Source organism: Cydia strobilella, chromosome 6 (genome assembly GCF_947568885.1).
Source record: "Cydia strobilella chromosome 6, ilCydStro3.1, whole genome shotgun sequence".
Classification (NCBI taxonomy): domain Eukaryota; kingdom Metazoa; phylum Arthropoda; class Insecta; order Lepidoptera; family Tortricidae; genus Cydia; species Cydia strobilella.
Window position 1 is genome coordinate 288578 of NC_086046.1, and position 19281 is coordinate 307858.

The following is a 19281-nucleotide window of genomic DNA, read 5'->3' on the forward strand; positions in this document are numbered from 1 at the left end:
ACAGGTTATTCGTATAAGGATACAAGCAAATTTCGTCCTTATAGTAAGCGACAAGGTGGTACCTTTTGCTTGAAAACGTCACATTTATAGTGATATGAATGCATTTTTACTGCCAAGTTTGTGCATAGTAATATATTTAGATAATTTAGTTAGGTTTATTCAATTAAATTTATTTGCATTAGACATATAATCAGTCCATGGAAATGTTAGTAATAAACAAAACTTATTTCCTACGTATACAGGGTGGCTAAAAAATATGCGCATTCCCGTTGCCAGGGAGATTTTGGGATTATACTGAGCAACTTTTACTATTGAGACCGACCACGAAATCGCGACAAAAAAAATTACCCTCCCATAGAAAATGGACCAGTCAAAATGTATGAAACAACTTTTTTTTTCGGAGTTGGTCCCGTAGTAAAAGTTGCTCAGTATAATCCCAAAACCTCCCTGGAAAAGAGAATGGAAACGTTTTTTCAGCCACCGTGTATATTTAGTTAGTTTAGTACCGTATCAATATTAGATAAATTGTGTCTTTTAATCATCTACAATTTATAAAAATAATATCATAATTTTACAGTGTAAATAGCTAACATATAAAACTTAAAAACTAAAACTAAAAATAAATAAAATTAAGCTTAAAATAAAAAATAAAAACTAAAATCAGAGCTATAAAGCTATAAACTAAAGTTAGTTTAGTTAGGTTTATATATTTAATAGAGGAGTTATTAATGAAAATGAAATGAAAAATGAAAAATCGTTTATTGGTCACAATCATTGTGTTACAATTTGAGAAAGGGTTGGGACCTCCTAGTAAGTATTGCAATACTTGTGACAGGAGACCCCGCTCTTCCAGCAGCAAGTTAAGGGTACAACCAATACAATAATAGTTAATTATGTAGGTACAGAAAGTAACAAATTGAATTATAATTAAACTAAACTAAAGTTATAGTTAAGATAACAGTTCATTGCAATGCTGAGAGTAGGTACAGAGGAAATAAGTATTTAAGTATATGCATTTAAGTATAGCATAAAGGTTAGTTATTATAAGTAAACATTACGTACATAGGTACGTTGCGTCTTAACCCCCTCCTCATCAATCTAGTCCAGCTGTGTACAGGAGCTTACGGACTGCACTAACCCGCAATTGATGGCCAATCGACTGGCTAATGACCACACGACCATTATATTAAATCTGACTGTACCTGGAACGGTGATATACTGAACGGTAACAAGTCAGGCGAGCCTGTGTTAATTATGTCATCGGTGGTTGTGTTAAAACGTTAATGTCACTAATTATCAAAGATAGATATAACTCCGTAATAGATAGATACAGTCTAAGGAAAAAACGTGCCTCGAAAATCAAGAAAATTTGATTCTCGATCAGATGGCGCCACTAGTTTTGGCCTACACTCGTATAGAGGGCGTTGACTGTTTCGTTTGTTATTTATAATTTTAACGCATACCAGTGAAAGAACATGGGTCAAAATCATATAAAAATAATTAATGCAAATAAAAAAATCATTTATCCATATTTAAATACATTTTATCGTATTTTTATAAATCTTCATTTTTAGTTTCAAAGTGTGTCGACAGATGGCAGTGAATTTACTGGGGTTACAAAATTTACTATGACAGTACCGCTCAAGTATAAGTTACTCTATGCTAATTATTAACAATTATAATAAGGAAGTCACACAACACTAACAAACAATAGAACTAACAATAGAAAATCTTCTTCTTCTTCCTCGCGTTATCCCGGCATTTTACCACGGCTCCTGGGAGCCTGGGGTCCGCTTGACAACTAATCCTAAGAATCGACGTAGGCACTAGTTTTTACGAAAGCGTCTGCCATCTGACCTTTCAACCCAGAGGGGGAACTAGGCCTTGTTAGGATCAGTCCGGTTTCCTCGCGATGTTTTCCTTCACCGAAAAGCGGCTGGTAAATATCAAATGATATTTCGTACATAAGTTCCGAAAAACTCATTGGTACGAGCCACAACAACAACAACAACAACAACAACAACAACAACAACAACAACAACAACAACAACAACAACAACAACAACAACAACAACAACAACAACAACAACAACAACAATAGAAAACAATAGAAAATGTAAACATTTAATTAAGTAAGAGCGCGCCAACAAACTGGTTACTCCAGTTTGGCGCATTTATAGTATATGTGTAACTGTGTAACTTTTTTTGCTCTTGTAGTTGTTTATTGTCATAGGAAATCAGACACATTTATACATTTTTTTTGAAATGGCAACACATTTAATAACAAATAATTTACATTAACATTTAAAATGTACAATTTAAACTTATGCTAACAAAACCTAAAACTAAACCTTAAATATAAAAGACTTCCCCCAAATCACCCCCTTCCGGCATGGTCGCAAGGACACTAGCGGCGTTACCCCTCTGCACCGCCAGACTTAGCCTCTGGGCAAAGAAAGCGCCCGCCCTATGATCGCCTGAGACGCCTATCAACCGGACCGACAATTCCTGTCGACAATGTGGACTGTGTAACTGTATTATATGAATAAATGAATTAAATTAAAAAGTAGTTATTTCTTGTAACTATATTCTAGCACACCTACATTGTCAGTAGAAAGAGGCGCGAAATTTAAATAGGGTTATTTCCACATGTTGAATTTTATAACAATCTAGTTAAATAGATTGAAAATGAGAATAATAAATAAATACTCCAGTTACCGCGTCCAGAACCCGGCTACGTCCAAAAGAGAGGTATGGGCACTGTGAATAACATCTTGCTTTATGTGGTAGGGCACAGGACAGCGGCTGTCATTCCAGATCTAGAGCAGAGCCCAACCTCCACCTTACAGAAAACCGCAGCCAAATAACACTAGACCCTACTCATAGTGTTGTGTTCCTACCGGTGAGTAAGGTTGCCAGAGCTCGAGGGAGATGAGTGTTAGGGTCGGCAACGCGCATGTAACTCCTCTGGAGTTGCAGGCGTACATAGGCTACGGAGACTGCTTAACATCAGGCGGGCCGTATGCTTGTTTGCCACCGACGTAGTATAAAAAAAGTTTAAAAAAATTGACTTCCAAATAGAAAGAAAATAATGGTGCCATTCGATTCCTTACATTTTATTAAAAACTATATTGTATAAGCAATAATATAGATATACGCAGTATTTCACCGAAAAAAATGCAAATTTCCTTGTTTTCCACGGCTTCTAAGCAATAGCGACGTTACATGCTGACGTCACGATGTAATGCCAATTTGTTAGAAGCGTTTCGTCAGTAAAGTGCGGGTGTCGGACTTTGACTATCATTTGTGACTTTTGTATTCTAAGAACAAATTAAATTATTTTCTATGAAAATATTTTAATTTGTGGTTTTTCAAGTAGACACACTACTATTTAAACTATAAACTGAAATAAATGTCATATACGAAGGAAAAAATGACCAAAGCCTCCAGTGTCCAGAGCTGGAAACGAACCAGCGTACCCCGTTTACCGGACAGGTGCCTGAACCGCTCGGCTATCCGGCCACGGTGGCATGGGTCGAAATTTCCAAGTATGACAATTCCCGAAGGCTTGTGGCGCCCCCTGGCCATCTCTAAGGTAGAACAGTATGGTTCGACCTTCTAACTGAATCAACTCGGGTGATTACGGGCTAGCGAAGAGAGATGGCGCTGCCATTAATACTCTAAGAACAAATTAAATTATTTTCTATGAAAATATTTTAATTTGTGGTTTTTTAAGTAGACACACTACTATTTAAACTATAAACTGAAATAAATGTCATATACGACATATATATATTATATATATATATATATATATATATATATATATATGGCATTTATTTCAGACTTTTGTATTGCTTTAAGACAATGGGTTCCATACAGACATTTGATCCTCAAAACAAACCTGATCGACTGATACCATTAATAAAAATTTGTGGAATACCCTATTACCTATGGGATGTAATTTTTAACTTTGCCGCCTGTTAACAGAATGGGTGTGCCCGAGTATATCTACTATTTTATTTAACTTTTTAATTTTTAACATCAATGCTTACCATTTTATTAAACAAATTTACAGAGAGAAAATTAAGATAATTCCCGACATGTTACAACAAGTATAATTATACCGACAGACTAGTTTTTCGTTAAAAGTAAACCATGAAGTCGTTCACCCGTACGTGTAAAAGCTACGAATGCCAGACACAGGGGAGACCAAGGAGAGTTGTCACAACTTTCCTCTCTCACAACGTCTCTCTCCTATCTCTCCACTCTCATCGTCGATTTTTTGGAATCTATTAACTAATAACGAGCTCGCAATAGCGCGCGTTTGTTAGTTCAAGTTACTAGTTAACAAACGCGCACTGTTGGAAGTTCGCTAACAGTTAAAATCGAGGTTCCAAAAAATCGACTAAGTCACAACTCTGCTCTGTCACAACTCTCCCCGGTCTCCCCTACAGATGTTCTATAAGTTACATCCCTTTTCATATCGGGGTTTATAAATCCAGATAAATGTTTTCTTAAGTTTGCGATCGTCGTAATTATCTTAAGGCCTTTCCCTCGGTTTGCCGCTGTCTCTGTCACATTTCGCAAGAAAGAACGGGAAAGATCATGCGCGCCAAGTGTCAATTTTGATCGAATTTTGTCGATTTTTATTTATTTTAAAAACGTTACCCTACAATATCGAAATTCGAAAGCTATGAAATTACTATTCAAGTTAAGATTGTTTTTTCTTCTTTTTTTGTTTATAGTATCACATAATAAATAACCGAGTAAAGTTGGATTAAAAGTCCGAGTTAGAGGTTACTTTGGGAATTAATTGTATCGAGCGAAGTGTCATAATTCGTGTATCGGAAGCTATGATATTAAAGATAATATAGTCAAGTTCTACATATATTTTTTCCACGTCTACAAATATCAACGCCTCTTAGAAAAACAGGATCATATAAGGAGATTTTTCGCCTTCTGGCTCAGGGAACCGCCTTAAAAGTTTGATTCTTGGTTCAAATCTCGCTCGCAAAACGTAGGATAGACATTGGATCTGTAGTCCGTCAAGAACTTACTACCGTGGGTGTCTAGTTGAGCACAATACGCGTTGATTTAGCGAAGTGGGTGCGGGGCAGATAGATGCCATCTTCAGATAGCCGAGACAAACGGTGTTCTATACAAACGGAGGGAATGAACATAAATGCGATTGTGCTAAATCTTCGAGAATGGTCATCGCTGAGCGAGGCGGTATCTTGATTGTAAAAAAATATAGACCTAGAAAGTAAACACGGACATAAATATGTATAACATAATAATTGGTTTGAGGATGTTAAATACTAAATACTACAGGCATCGAGAGAAAATTATATATTGCATGAAAATTAATTTTTTAATCCATACTAATCCATACTAATATTATAAATGCGAAAGTCTGTCTGTCTGTCTGTCTATGCTTAAACCGCTGAATCGATTTAGATGAAATTTGGCATAGAGATAGGTTGAGTCCCTGAGAAGGACATAGGATAGTTTTTATCCCGAAAATCATCCCTTAAGAGGGTGAAAAGCGGGGTGGAATCATGGTGGAATTGAAATAATTAATGAGTTGCCTAATATTTGTGTGCATATTATTCTCAAATTGAATGATTGCTGTTAGACATTCTCCAGGCGCTAAACTTACCCTAGCTGCTGTTACTGATTCCATGCACACGAAGTCGCGGGCAAAAGCTAGTCATTTCATATTTTGGTCCAAGTTGTTCAAGGGACAAGGGATAAAAATCGCGAACGAACCTGCACACATTTGCGAACAAATGTACGTGTATGAACAAACGTAATCTACACTGAGCTATAGCGTAGGGTAGAGACTATTATATATGTTCTTGTACAATGAATACGTGCCTTTTACCACACCATGACGTTAATACATGGGCTTCTTAATTAATTGACTTCAAGCAGTAATATATAAAAGACTAGCTTTTGCCCGCGACTTCGTCTGCGTGGACTTAGTAACAGCAGCTAAAGTAAGTATAGCGCCTGGAAAAATTCTTATAGCAATTATTCAATTTGAGCATATTATGCAGACAAATTAGCAGGCGCTTCATTAATTATCTCAATTCCACCCCGCTTTTTACTTTCTTAAGGGATGATTTTCGGGATAAAAACTATCCTATGTCCTTCTCAGGGACTCAACCTATCTCTATGCCAAATTTCATCTAAATCGATTCAGCGGTTTAGGCGTGAAGAGGGAACACACAGACAGAAAGTCAGACAGACCGACTTTCGCATTTATAATATTAGTATGGATGTATCTGCTTATTCTATATATTAGCGTTTTAAACTACTCGCCGTATTATAAACAGAAACTCAAAATCATCACCCTCCTCCATTCAGACCAACCGTCAAAAAACTCGCTACTTTCAGTGACTTTAACACCTCTAAGACAACATGAAAAGGCCGTCAACAGTCAGATAAACAAAATGTCCTCGTGACAGTTGACAGGTGACAGGGGACGCGTCACGGTAATCCGCGGCCGTCAGCCCGGACGTGATAAGCCGTTTGATCTTTCGGAAAAGTCTCGTGTACGCGTGGAATTATATACTTACGTACAACTTGGAGGCCAATGCAAACTTACATTTGACATCAAAATGATGTTATTCGCGCGCATTTCGCTCACACTTGTCCGTACATGTATAGGTGCGAGAGAGACGCACGGGCGACTGACATCATTTAGATATGATTTTGATGTCACAATTTTAGTTTGTTTTGGCATTCTGGAATAAAACCGCTGGCGCGCTACCTATCATGCTACGTACATAAGCGGTCAGCGGTGGACACAGATGCTGATTAGATTGTTTATATTTATTTTATTTGAATGTCATTAATTGTAGTCAAGAAAAAAATAGTGCGTAGTCCCTCCGCGCGAAAGAAGCGAAACTAGCATCAATTAGCCTACTTTCCGGAAATTACCCTATTCAACTTACTGGTCACACTCTTGTTTCGAGAGAGAGAGAGAGAGAGAGAGAGAGAGGGAGAGAGAGAGAGAGAGAGAGAGAGAGAGAGAGAGAGAGAGAGAGAGAGAGAGAGAGAGAGAGAGAGAGAGAGAGAGATAAGAGACACCGTGCTGGGCGAGCGAAAGTTAACTTTAGTGAGTTAATAATAGAGTATAAAATTAAATTATCTATGGTAGCGTTAAACGTTTAACGCAACCTTGTTGGAAGTCGCATTAGAAGTTTCACTTCAATAATACGTTTCAATGTGTGATTTTAATAAAAGTAAAAGTATTGGTTTAAGAGCGGTCGGACTAGTGCTCTGGACTAGGGTCGCAAGTTTGAATCTTGCCCAAAGCGGTGAATTATTAATTATCCATTTATAGGGTTCCGTACCCAAAGGGTAAAAACGGATAGGGCCCCCTATTACTAAGACTCCGCTGTCCGTCTGTCCGTCTGGCCGTTTGTCCGTCTGTCTGTCACCAGGCTGTATCTCATGAACCGTGATAGCTAATAGGCAGTTGAAATTTTCACAGATTATGTATTTCTGTTGCCGCTATAACAACAAATACTAAAAAGTACGGAACCCTCGGTGCGCGAGTCCGACTCGCACTTAGCCGGTTTTTTTTCAAATCCTCCAAGTCAGCTTAGATAATCTAAAATTGGGCTTTCTTCAATTAGATCTTAAGAAACGTGTCCAGCAGTCAATGTTCACGACTAGCCATTAATTGTGTCGGCTTACCTGACCGCCCATCTAACGTAGGCAGTTAGGAGGTCTATCGCTAACATATGGCTGTGTCTTGTCCAATTCTAGCATGTTCTCGAGGTGCGATGTCACCAGATATTGATGGCTGCTGGCGATACGACTCGCCATAGGTCCAAACACTAAATGCCATTCTCAACCAAAAGGATACTTATTGTCGGTTGTCAATAAGGCGTTGTTTCCATGTGGTTTTTATTTCAAATCAACCTTATCGACAACCGACAATGTGGTACCTTTTGGTAGAAAACGTCACAAATAGACACGTTTTACGTTTTAGATACTCAAAGATGCTTTCCACTTCGCGATTCACCACACGATTTCTGTTGCCGCTATAACAACAAATACTAAAAAGTACGGAACCCTCGGTGCGCGAGTCCGACTCGCACCTGTCCGGTTTTTTTCTTTAGCATATGACCTATTTCAGTTTATAGTTTAGGGTAGTTACCTAAAGCAATTACCGAGACACAGTTGCGGTCCGTCGTAACATACGGCTGTCTTGTCTAATTCGGCCGTGTTCCGCGCGACGTCAGCGCTTATTGATGGCTCTGATTAAAAAAGTTACTGGAAAAGACATAATATTCTCAAAGTAACATTTTAGCTAAATATGACACCATTAAGAGGGGATGGTTTTAACCAGGAAATTAGAAAAAAGATATATTATGTCGCGCCGCGCAAATCTTGCGACGGAAGATTTGGTGATTGTGCTGGTTTTAGAGTCAAACCAAGAAAAATCTGCAGAGATTTTGACAGCACACGCAGTGCAGATGTTATTATAAACGTCATACTTCTATGAAATTACTAGCTTTTGACCGCGACTTCGTCTGCGTGGACTTAGTAACAGCAGCTAAAGTAAGTATAGCGCCTGTAAAAATTCTCATAGCAATCATTCAATTTGATCATATTATGCACACAAATTAGCAGGCACTTCATTAATTATCTCAATTCCACCCCGCTTTTTACTTTCTTAAGGGATGATTTTCGGGATATGAACTATCCTATGTCCTTCTCAGGGACTCAACCTATCTCTATGCCAAATTTCATCTAAATCGATTCAGCGGTTTAAGCGTGAAGAGGGAACACACAGGCAGACAGACAGACAGACTTTAGCATTATAAATATTAGTATGGATGACGTGTAAATAACACTGGCACTGCGTGTGATGTCAAAGTCTTTGCAGACTTTTCTTGATCTAACTCTAACGTTTTACCTCAATAACTCTGAAAGTATACTTCGGTTTCAAACTTTGCTCGTTAGATCCCTCGGCTATTTGATACTAAAATTACTTAATAGAAATATAATAGAATAAAATTGTATTCGTAAGCACAAACAAACAAGACACTGCTATGCTATTGGTATGCAGGGTAATAACGATATCTATACAACTGAAAATAAATAGAGGAAAAAGGCGGCATATTAAAATAATTTAGGCACGAAGGGTTATCGTCCCATAGAAAATTTGAATTTCTCGTCTTTTATACTACTGACAAGATTTGCTTGACCAACTATAATAGTATAGTTTCCGTGTGAATGTTTTCATGGCATTTGCCCTTGGTTAATAGTGTGTTAACTTAAAACGTGTAAAAATTAAATATAAAAAAACCGGCCAAGTGCGAGTCGGACTCGCGCACCGAGGGTTTCGCACTTTTTAGTATTTGTTGTTATAGCGGCAACAGAAATACATCATCTGTGAAAATTTCAACTGTCTAGCTATCACGGTTCATGAGATATAGCCTGGTGACAGACAGACGGACGGACAGACGGACAGCGGAGTCTTAGTAATAGGGTCCCGTTTTTACCCTTTGGGTACGGAACCCTAAAAACCTTGACTCTCTTTATTTATTTTACCCGCTCCAAATTAAGAATTTAGGACATTAAAAAATCATATGGATTATATCTTTAAAATCTTAACAAAGCTTCTTATTTATAGCACTTCTCTTGTCTTTATATCCGTAATCATGAGAAATAGTGGGCGTGGGCAGGTGACATCCCGCACCGGTACCGGTACCGGACCGGTTCGTAACCGGATTAATTTGTGGGCGTGCCGACGGATTGAGTGCTCGGCTGATTATTATAATTCGTATTGATGGGGGTTAATGGGGACCTTAAACAAGATATTTAGGAGCATTTATTTTAATTTTGTTTCAAACTAGCTTCCTTTGCTTCTACGATTAGGGATGATGGCACATGTTGAATTTTATTACAAAATCTAGTAAAATAGATAGGAAATGAACAATAATGTGGATATTACAATCATATATGGAAATAATAAAAAAATACAGCATCTAAGTTTCAAAATTTCAAGTTTTTTTTTAACTTCCAAAAAGAAATAGAGTATAGATATCATTCGATTCCTTGCATTTTATCTAAAAAAAGATTGTACAGCAACTATATGTATAAACGCAACATTTCACTGACAAAATCGCAATTTTACTTATTTTCCATACATTCAAGATGGACTCTCAGTGACCTTGACGTCACGTTCACTTCATATTTCATATTTATTCATTAAAATATATACAACAAACTTTTCACTATTTCTAATTATACATTTTAATTTAAGCCAGCGTTTAAAGACATAGTGTGCAGTAACAGCCCAAAAAGACCACTCTTCTCTCTTCTCTTCTTCCTCAGCGAGTATGCGCCCACTGTTGGGCATACGCCTCTCCAAAACTCCTCCAAGCAGCCCGATTTGCTGCTTCTCTCCTCCAGAGTGGGCCCGTAATCTTTTTAATATCGTCTTCCCATCTTGTTGGAGGTTTGTGATCTGGTCTTTTTGAGCGAGGCCTCCACGCTATAGGACACGCTTGCTCCAACGCCCCAGCAACGCTTGCGCTTGCACGTTCACTTATCGTTTAGTTAGGAGCGTTTCGCGAGTGAAGTACGACTGTCGGACTTTGACTATCATTTCTGACTTTTGTATTGCTTTAATGCAATGGGTCCCATATAGACATTTGATCCCAAAAACAAACCTGATCGATTGATAGCATTAATAAAAATTTGTCATCTAGCCTATTGTAGGATCGAACTGTTTCTTGTTTATAACCTTTAACTGATCATATTATTATACAAATATCTTGAACGACTGAACTACAATTATACGCAGTTTTTCTCCATGTGGACCAACCTAACTTCGAAAACTTCGTACTAATATATAAACGATATATTTTGAGCTCATTATCAAGCGTGCTATGGCCAGCTTACCCCTGGGGAAAACGACATTATAAATACATTGAAAGTTCTGCTTCAAAGTGATACATCAGTTGGAAAAAGATTACTGCTTTGAGAAAACATCCTCCTTTTTTAGCGTCCACCTTTTTGGAGTCGGCTAAAAATGTACGACAACGTTACATTAACATTACATAATATAACTCTTTTTGCGTTTTAAACTTTTATCACATTAGTCATTAGTATATAATCATGTATTTCAATGAGTATATCGTTGACGAAAAAAAAGGTGATGAGTTCACGTTGGATACAAAGGACAAAATAAATTCGCGTTAGACGTTCAAAATGATGAATTAGTAAATATTAGATAACTAGGTACTCTGGACGTACAAAATGATGATTTAGTAAATGTTCTATAACTACTCTGTAAGTACGTAATATGGTAAAATAATCTTGTTTCACAGTGTATCAAGCTCACCAGTAAATCAAAGAGCACTTACTTCAGCAAAAACCCCCGGCCTGATTAATAGACGTGACTGATGATCAACTATTGTGTCACTGCTATTAGCGTCACCTGACTCGTTAGGCGGACCCTTCAGTGACCCGCGCCTGAGACAATGGACAGAGGTTGAGAATAGTGTGTAGGTACTAAGTATTTGCATGTGATGTGACAGAATCTTTGAATTTTAAGAGGGGGCGTATAGCCAGGAAATTGAATGTAAAGAATAGTAGATTGTTAATCAAGGGATTAATAAAATAAATAAAATAAAATAAAAAATAAAAAAGCCTTTTATTTCGAGTCCAAGTTAATTACATTAAATAAGTCAGTTTCGTTACAGTAAAGCATTTATAAATATAATTTTATGTATTTTTAGTATGTCAATTTAAATAAGTCAATTTTTCACATGTATTATTAAGTAATTTGATATTATAATCTTATAACAAAAATTTAGTTTGCGGACAAGAACCCCTCATCGGGTGAAGGGAGGAGGCCTTCAATCAAGGGATTAAAGGCACTCAATCGTGGCGAGGTATTTTGGCGCTCGAACGCAGTGAGAGCGCCAATAGTCCGAGGCTGAAATGATGCCTTTCACCCGAGTTAAACACTCTACTGTTAATTCCGAATACGAGGAAAGTAAAATGCATGTGTTTTTACAAACATGACTAATTATACATTTTTATAGTATTTCTTAAGGGTACTCTCAATTAACAATTCCGGCAAAAGTATCATTGTTTATGAAATAGAGAGTCAAATATTAGAATGGAAATTGTATAACAAATCCATTTAACCTCAAATTGCAATTGCTTATCGTAAAAAAACACAAAAAATCGTACTTCGAAGGTAAAATGCTCTGGTGCAGACACGTATAATTTTCTGCACATCTTTAAGAACAACAATGACCCTCTTTCAGAGCATGAGAAATGATAAAGATTATAAAAGTAAAAAATGCGATGGAATATGGCCATCGGGCTCCTAATTACCTTTTATCTCTTTACTCTAAAAATATACTTACATGTTTATCATTTTGCTTGTCAGGTGCCTCGATATCACTAGCTATTTTAAGAAAATTAGACGTTTTCGTGTTTTTTTTCCTATCGAGCCAACTTTTACCTTTTAAGATTTTGGTTGAAGCCTGCCCTTGCAAACATATTCTATGTCAGCCATTCTCAAAGTGTGCTCCGCGGACCTCTAGGGCTCCGTAATGCCTCTGTTAGGGCTCCGCGAGAATACTTGTAATAGGGTCCCAGGTAGCAAAATGACGTAAAATGACGTCAGCGACGTCATAATGACGTCATTACGACGTCGCTGACGTCATTTGACGTCATTTTGCTACCTGGGGTGCGTTGGGGTTTATGAGGGGTGGGATGAAAAGTAGTCCGTAATGCTTTGGCATACGGATTTTTTTTGTCTTACCCCTCATAAAAAACCCTTCTATCTTACCCCAACGCACTCTAATAAGAAAAAAACCAGCTCTTCTATAGGGTATTTTTTTATTTCGTCAAATATTTCGCTTTCCAGAAGGGTTCCGTCACCAAAAAAGTTTGACAACCGCTGGTCTATTTAGTTTCCGTATGAATTTTTCATAGCATTAAGTCTTGTATAAATTTAATATAAAAACTTAAATTTTTCATTAACCTCTTGTTTAATATGAAAACGGCTCACATACCTACCACTGAATTTTATACGCATGTATGCAAGCTCTTCTACGTAGAAGATTCGAAATACCATTTTGGACTTGAGGTCATAGTATATAAAGAAATTTAACTTGACGCCAGAATACAATGCATAAAACAATAATTCCAAAGACAATCCCACGTATACTCTCTCTATAATCTCCCTAATACGTCCACTAATCACAATAACTGCACCAGCGGCAATTACGTGGATGTATATCACCGCTGCATTATCAATTTATAGCCAGTATCGAAACTTGCCGGCAAGTTCGGGCATAAATTAAAACGTATGGCCGGACTAAATGTAGCATTCAATATAAGGAAGTTGGAGCTAGTGTACAATATTGGCAGCGTTTATAGATAGATAGATAGATAGATAAACTGTTTATTTGTTTGCCACAATACACACAAAATATTCAAATACAGAAATGACATAGGTACACAGAACAATCCAGAAAATAAATAAAAATTACAACAACAAATAAGTCACACCGATTTTTACATAATATGTAGAGGAAAAGGAAAAAAATACATAAAAATACTGTTTTATACAAATAAAAATCCTGTGTGCGTCGCAGCAAAACAAAAAGGTTCTGGCTCAGTATTACGCTTCACCCATTAGGAAAAGCACTGATTTTCTGCCAGGACCTGATCACGTCAACAAAAAACAGTGGAAAATAATGAAATAGTCGAAAGTTAGTACTTACCTAATTAATTATTAATAAATAACTAGTGACACAGTTTAAACTAGAGAGACATTTAATGCTTGCACATAGTTGTGACATAGAAGTGTCAGTGTGGTTAGCATGTATGTAGTGTCAAATGTGATTTAGAGAAAATCTTTATTTTTATTTTTAAGCAGGATTACTAAGACTAAATTCGGTAATCAGCAACCAGGTAACCCACGTTATAGGCATGAGGAATGTGTGTTAGGACTTGTAGCGAGAGGCTACTCTGTTCTATCTTAGGTTATCGGCTCGTTTTGTCCACCTAATAGGGGATTTGTACATTCTTACACAGATTGAGTCCACATAGCTGGGGTTACTAAGTCCACGCAGACGAAGTCGCGGGCAAAAGCTAGTATATAATATATTAATATTATAAATGCGAAAGTCTGTTTGTCTGTCTGTCTGTGTGTTCCCTCTTCACGCTTAAACCGCTGAATCGATTTAGATGAAATTTGGCATAGAGATAGGTTGAGTCCCTGAGAAGGACATAGGATAGTTTTTATCCCGAAAATCATCCCTTAAGAAAGTAAAAAGCGGGGTGGAATTGAGATAATTAATGAAGTGTCTGCTAATTTGTGTGCATAATATGCTCAAATTGAATAATTGCTATAAGACTTTCTCCAGGCGCTATTCTTACTCTAGCTGGGGTTACTAAGTCCACGTAGACGAAGTCGCGGGCAAAAGCTAGTATATAATATATTAATATTATAAATGCGAAAGTCTCTCTTTCTGTCTGTGTGTTCCCTCTTCACGCTTAAACCGCTGAATCGATTTAGATGAAATTTGGCATAGAGATAGGTTGAGTCCCTGAGAAGGACATAGGATAGTTTTTATCCCGAAAATCATCCCTTAAGAAAGTAAAAAGCGGGGTGGAATTGAGATAATTAATGAAGTGTCTGCTAATTTGTGTGCATAATATGCTCAAATTGAATAATTGCTATAAGACTTTCTCCAGGCGCTATTCTTACTCTAGCTGGGGTTACTAAGTCCACGTAGACGAAGTCGCGGGCAAAAGCTAGTATATAATATATTAATATTATAAATGCGAAAGTCTCTCTTTCTGTCTGTGTGTTCCCTCTTCACGCTTAAACCGCTGAATCGATTTAGATGAAATTTGGCATAGAGATAGGTTGAGTCCCTGAGAAGGACATAGGATACTTTTTATCCCGAAAATCATCCCTTAAGAAAGTAAAAAGCGGGGTGGAATTGAGATAATTAATGAAGTGCCTGCTAATTTGTGTGCATAATATGCTCAAATTGAATGATTGCTATGAGAATTTTTCCGGGCGCTATACTTACTTTAGCTGCTGTTACTAAGTCCACGCAGACGAAGTCGCGGGCAAAAGCTAGTATATAATACACAAATACATAGAAAACAGCCAAGACTCAGAAACAAATCTGTGCTCATCACACAAATTTAATAAATGCCCTTACCGGGATTCGCACCCAGGACCATCGGCTTCACAGGCAGTGTCACTACCCACTAGGCCAGACCAGTCGTCGAGAATATACTGTAGAGTAATTTATACTGTACCTTTAACAGGTTTTTGACAAGTTTTCAGAGATAATAAAATATGACATTGATGCATCAAGGCGGTTTGTTTTCAGAGGACCTACCGGGAAACACGAATCCGATATTTTACTATCTGCCTCTTTATCGCTCGAATATGTAAGAGTAACAGAGATGTTAGATAACGAAATTTCGATTTTCGATTGTAGACCCTCAGATTGTGGTAGTGGCGCCACCTACGCAGAGTTTCGCGTAATATTCCCTATTGTTTCTTTCAAATGCCGTCATAGCCTAAAACTACATACTACCCTCAGATTGTAATAGTGGCGCCACCTACGCAGTTTCGCGTAATATTCCCTATGGTTTCCTTCAAATGCCGTCATAGCCTAGCCTAGCAGCAATAGCATCCTGGGGCTGTTTGCGTATAGGTTTGACTGCTCCATTTATGACAAATGGAGGCAAATAATGCTTGAGCTTGTGTACATTTTTATTTTGTGATTTTTTTTTTGTAATTATTAATTTTTGTAGTATTTATTTGAATTTTCTTTTAATCAATAAGGATTTAATTGTTATTACTTGTTGTATATACTAATGTAGTCTAAGGCATTGTTACTAACAACATTTTTATGGGCCCCAGGCCTAAAATAAACGAATATTTAATTTAATTTAATTTAATAGCCTAAAACCGTTTTGCCAAATCTTCAAACGTAGACGTCAACACTCTTTGTTTCACATTGTAAGCATAATAATATGAAAATACGTGATTTAACCCAGTTGGTAACAGCTGGCTATGGTAGCTGTCTCTGCCTGTTATTCACCTTTGAGCCAAGTGAAAACGCAACCCTATGTGTAAAGTCACTGGATAATATACATCTTTAATTCTTTATTACTAATATTTTAAGCATCTCGATTCTCTAATTTATTGTTTGGCCTTACGATTAAATAAATAAATGTGACGTTTTCAACCAAAAGGTGCCACATTGTTGCTTGTCGATAAGGTTGATTTCTAATTGAAGCTATATGGAAATAGCGCCTTACTGACAAGCGACAATAAGTACCCTTTTGGTTGAAAATAGCACAAATACACCCTTAAGATCTAGTATATCATCATAGCATCGCATGGTAATTGTAAGTAAATTACTTTATGTAGTTGTAGGTATCAATAAAATATATATTTCCTTATCCAATGGCAGATAATTTTAAAGAAGAAGAATAAAGAATAAAGATCATTTATTTTCAGCTAAAGGTTACAGACATTCCAGGGGTCTCCGCACTAGACCCCGTCCGTCCTAGTCCGTTTTTGAACTTATTATTATATTACAGATAAGGCACAAAAGGATTAACGTGGCAATTTGCATAAGTCTTGAACGCAAAATTAATCCCATTGTTAGATCGGTCATTTCTAATCACTTTATTTCATCGCTAAAACTGATAACAGCATTGTATTGTTAGAGCAAACTTGCAGTTTATTATCTCGTATTTTGTCAATTGCATCTTTGTAAATAAATACCACGTTTTTATTTCATTATTGTCGAGGACAAGATTATTGTGTTCGGATAAAGGTTTTGTCATTTTCGGTAGCGCAATTTTAAGATTACAAAAAATACCACGTACTTATTTACTTCTTGTTATAAGAAGCCTAGATCTCTCCAGATTCTCAGTTAGGTCAACAAAAATTGTAATGATAATGTTTTATCCCCTAGCCAAGTAGCCACCCAGACACCTGACAAGACACATGCAATTTTGATTTAAAAAAGATTTAAATTAGAGTAATGCGAGGTTTAGACTAGCAAGAACTTGCATGCTATTTTCATTACATTGCGGTATCTGATAAACATTTTGAATGAAGTTTACCTTAGTAAATAGTCAGCAATTGTAACGTAAATTGCATGCATGTTCTTGCTAGTTGCTAGTCTAAACCTCGCTTTAAGGCCGTTCTATCGGTTTGACACTGTCTTTGTCACATTTCGCAAGAAAGAACGGGAAAGAACATACGCGCCAAGTGTCAATTTTGATCGAATTTTGTCGGTTTTTATTTATTTTAAAAACGTTACCTTACAATATCGAAATTCTAAAGCTATGAAATTACTATTTATGTTAAGATTGTTTTTTCTTCTTTTTTTGTTTATAGTATCACATAATAAATAACCGAGTAAAGTAGGATTAAAAGTCCGAGTTAGAGGTTACTTTGGGAATTAATTGTATCGAGCGAAGATTCATAATTCGTGTATCGGAAGCTATGTTGTTAAAGATAATATAGTCAAGAACTACATATATTTTTTCCACGTCTACGAATATCAACGCCTCTTAGAAAAACATGATCATATAAGGAGATTTTTCGCCTTCTGGCTCAGGGAACCGCCTTAAACGGCGGGATTCTAATAGGCGGCTTGAGGTTAAATTATAATCGTGGATATTTTCGGTCAAACTCAAGAACACGAGACTTCTTTTCAGTTTATTGGCTATCGAATGGTCATAAGTTTTGATCTTAATTTTTAACGGAACAGCCATAACTAACGGAGCCGCGGGAAACAACTCCTGACAACTAAACAATACCATTTAGCGTACAAACCCGCGCCCAACACCGCGTGACACAATAAACCAATAAAACATGAGAATAAATAAAAATAACTGCCGAGTTATAAATAATGTTGAAGTACTAGTACTCTGTATATCACGAGGCTCAGGGCTTGTCACAGCTGAGTTATGGCGTCACAGAACATAAAATATACAGCATAAACTGTTGTTCTTCCAACAGTTTTGCCCCATATTAAGAACGAGCACAAACAGAATGTGGATTTGGAACGGCGGAGCTGTGGAGACGCTATATGGAATATAAAGTTTTAGAAAACGAAGCTTATATTTTTATTACAGTTGGAAATATTAAAGGATTAACACGATAATTTGCATAAGGATTAGCACGCAAAGGTAATCCTTTTGTTATATCGGGCTTGTAGCCAAAACTGATAAATAAATTGTGTTGCGGCAAGCTCGGTTCTCCATACAAACGTAGTTACGCTCTCATTTTAAAACGACTAGCTAAATTGCTTTGTACTTACAACTTACAATAGGGTAAGGTATATCTAGGACTGTAATTAGTTTATGTAGCTTCATATCTCGGAGTTAAATAAATACAGCGAATTTGTTTTTCATACAAAACTTGTTTTTGCTCTATTTCGTTTGTTGTATATGCTAGAGCTATATAAACTAATTACGTAACTAGATATACCTTACCTAATGTTATTGTATGCGCAAAGTTTCATTACAATCCAAAACGTAGTTTTAAAACGAGAACGAAACTCCGGTTGTATGGGAAGGTGAAAATCGGCCGAGATTGCCGGGAATTCTTATCTCTCTTTACTTTGACAATTGCATATTTTCAAGTAAATACCACGTTTAAACAGACATTAAAGTTATTGAGTTGTTCATTATTGTTGTACTTAAAGATTTAAGAAAACTTAAATTAAGGCTCAACTCAGATAGTCAGTATGGACTCAATATCGGCAATTTGACTTTTGTTCTTAAATCTTTAAGTATAACAATAATGAACAAATTTACTTACTTATTACTTACTCTCAGCCATTCATCTTTTTTATGTTACCCGGCACATCTATTGCCGAAAATGTCATAATTAGTTTGTTAATACACAACTATTATCAAACATCTACATAACAGGCTTTAATTTAAAAGCGTTCGTTTGTCACTTAGACCTCTCCATTTCTCCACAGCCGTCGCAAAAAACTTGTAACCTATCTACTCCACGTTTACCCCTGTCCTGCATCCTCCACTCCGATTCTCCGCGAGTCCGCGGGGTAATTCGTTATTTTTATTGTTTTTTGTTATTATGATTCTGTCCCTCGGATTACTGCGATGATACACGGCGGCGCTGGATGCGTTTAATTGCTCTGTTCTAGAGCGCATGCGATAAATAAGATTAACTATATCGCTCCCAAGAATATAAATTCGAAAGAG

General features: G+C 36.8%; 1 long non-coding RNA gene across 1 annotated transcript in view; it reads left to right on the forward strand.

Moving 5' to 3' along the window:
* Positions 1–2759: 2759 nt before the first annotated feature.
* LOC134741966 (uncharacterized) overlaps positions 2760–19281 on the forward strand; it is a 323784-nt gene continuing 307262 nt past the window's right edge. Inside the window, exon 1 of the long non-coding RNA XR_010127912.1 lies at positions 2760–2937. This is a non-coding gene — a long non-coding RNA (uncharacterized LOC134741966). The remainder of the gene's footprint in view (positions 2938–19281) is intronic.